Source organism: Peromyscus eremicus, chromosome 8a, assembly GCF_949786415.1.
Source record: "Peromyscus eremicus chromosome 8a, PerEre_H2_v1, whole genome shotgun sequence".
In the NCBI taxonomy this organism is placed as follows: Eukaryota; Metazoa; Chordata; class Mammalia; order Rodentia; family Cricetidae; genus Peromyscus; species Peromyscus eremicus.
Genome location: NC_081423.1, coordinates 93748381 through 93751315, shown reverse-complemented (window position 1 = coordinate 93751315; position 2935 = coordinate 93748381). Strand labels below are relative to the sequence as shown.

The following is a 2935-nucleotide window of genomic DNA, read 5'->3' as shown; positions in this document are numbered from 1 at the left end:
AATTGTTCATAGTTTGAGATTCGGGAGAAATCATGGGTGTTGGCAGATGTCAAATGATAGACAGATGTATATTTTACCAGCTTTGACATTACTGTTTCTAGGAAACAAGAGAAGTGCAGCTGAGAAAATAATGGGAACTGCATTAGTTTTTGTAATAGTAGTATGATGCAATTTTTTATTTAGATTTATATATATACACACACGTGTATGTGTATGGGTATACACATGCTATGGTGTGCATATTGAGGTCAGAGGACAACTTTTAAAAACCAATTCTCAACTTCTGTCCTGTGGGTCTGGAAGATTGAAGTCAGACCATCACGTTGGACTGAGGTTGTATTTGTCCTTTGAGTCTTCCTGCTGGTAATAACATATTGCCTTTTCTGTCTCTTTTGTCTAGTTATAATCTGAATTCTACTTTGTCAGGTATCAGGATAGCTATTTGTTATGGCTGCCTGCTTGATTATGTTTGAAATAAATTTAATCACAAACTCCTGGGCACTGCTGGGAGGGACTTTCTTGATCAGACTATCTGAAGCAGATTATTTGACACCTTTATTAATGAGATGTGATTATTGTAAATGAGAAAGAGCTGTGTCCTATTTTTTCTTTTTTTTTTTTTTTTTGAAAATTTAAAATTCCTTAATTTTTTATTTCTGGTACCACTACCACAATTTACAGACCTAATATACCTGATGTAATGAAAAGAAAAAGAAAAAGAAAAAGCTACAACAGATAAAAGACCTCAGGAATGTACATCTGATTGACACTACATTGCATGAATCAATAGCTGCACTTTTTGCAAACTGTGGCTATGGCAGTCCTGAACAAGAAGGGGTTCCTGTTTAAGCTGCAGGAACTTTTCTGACTTTGGATCATCGCTCCTTCCATGGCAGATTTTTACAGTTCCTCTAATGCATTTAGGACGACTGTCTCAAGGTAACCTGCAGCTTTCCTGACAACGCCTCGCTCTCTCTCCTGCTAAGAACTGTAGCCCTTTTCTGCTTTTTTTTTTTTTAACCTTCTGCTACCATATCCACCACTTCCACCACCAGATCCATAGCCACCACCATAGGGACCGCCTGAGCTTCTTCCACCAAAACTGCCCCCCTTTCATGGGCCCATAATTTGATTGCTGTTGTCCACTATAATTTCCAAAGTCATTGAAATTCCCACCACCACCATAGTTACCTCCACCAAAATTTCCTCCTTCATTGTAGCCATCACATCCTCCTCCACCACCACCATATCCACCACTTTGGTTTCCATATCCTGGTCCACCACCACCATAGCCTCCTCTACTACTGTAACCAGGACCAGCACCATAGCTGCCACCATCACCTCCAAATCTATCATATCCACCATCACCACCTCCATAACTACTGTGCTGCCACCATCTCCACCACCATAGCCTCCTCTTCCACCAAAGTTTCCACCACGACCAAAATTACCTCTACCACCTCCAAAGTTTCCTCCACGACCCATAAAGTTGCCAGATCCACCTCCACGACCTCTCTGTGATCCAGCAGACTGCATCTCTTGTTTAGAAAGGGCCTTTTCCCCTTCAAAGTTATGCCCATTAATAGTGAGGTATTTCTGAACAAAAATTTTATCAACTGTATGGTGATATTTTATTTGTATTAAAATGTTATTTGTATGTTAACAAATAAAGTTGCCTGGGGTCAGAGCTATTAGCAAGCCATAGGAAAGCAGGGCAGTGTGGTGTACGCTTGTAATCCCAGCACTTGGTAGGCAGAGCAAGGTAAGTCTCTGTGTGTTCAGGGATACAGCCATTATTGGATACACATGCCTTTAATCTCAATACCAATCATGGAAAACCTGGAGGTCTATACAGACAGGCCGTGACGAGGCAGTCATGTGGTTGGGTTTATAACCAATGAGAAGACAGAACAGAAATTCTATATAAGGACTTTAACACAGAAAGTAGCTCTCTTTCGGAGAGGTAGGATCACCGCAGGAGGAAGGGTAAGGTTTTAGCTCTTAGCTCTGACCTCTTGGTTTTCTTCTTTGCATTGGTTCTGTGTTTCTTATTTAATAAGAAGGTTAGTTACATCTACACAACTGTGTCATGATCATCAAAAGTTACAAAAGCAAATCCTCTCTTTTTTCCACTCTGCCTGTCTTCCATAACTTCTATGGTTTCAATTTTGCCATACTTTTCAAAGTAGTCTCTCAGATTATGTTCTTCTGTACCTTCTTTGATACCACCAACAAAAATTTTCTTCATGGTTCAATGGGCACTGGGCTTTACAGAATCCTCTCTAGAAACAGCTCTCTTTGGTTCCACCACACGCCCATCAACCTTGTGCGGCCGAGCACACATTGCAGCATCCACCTCTTCAACACAAGAGTAGGTCACAAAACCAAAGCCCCTGGAACATTTTGTTTAAAGAATCTCTCATTACCACACAGTCTGTAAGTGTGCCCCATTTCTCAAAATGTTCTCTTAAGCCATCATCTGTGGTTTCAAAGCTTAGACCACCAACAAACAGCTTCCTCAACTGTTCTGGTTCCTTTGGATCATGGCCCTCCATTTTGAGACTGGACTCGCCTCTTCCAAATTGAGTTCAATATGTATGTCCTATTTTTTAAAACAACTTTCTAGACTCAGTCTCTCCTACAAGGCATTCTGTATTATTATTTTATTTTTTAATTAAAATATAATTTCATCATTCTCCTTCTCTTTATTCCTTCTACCTCCTCTCATGCACTCCCCATTTCTCCCTCTTGAAATCATTACATATATATATATATATATATATATATATATATATATATATAAAACTATGTATGGATACATATTTTATATATACTAATATATCTTATATATTTATATACTTAACACATATATATAAAATTACAACCAGTGAAAAGCAATGAAGAAGGTAATTTTATTACCAGCAAGAAGACTCAT

General features: G+C 38.9%; 1 pseudogene; it reads right to left on the bottom strand.

The window, feature by feature from the left end:
* Positions 1-886: 886 nt before the first annotated feature.
* On the bottom strand, positions 887-2555 carry LOC131917110 (heterogeneous nuclear ribonucleoprotein A3-like; annotated as a pseudogene).
* Between the last annotated feature and the right edge of the window lie 380 nt (positions 2556-2935).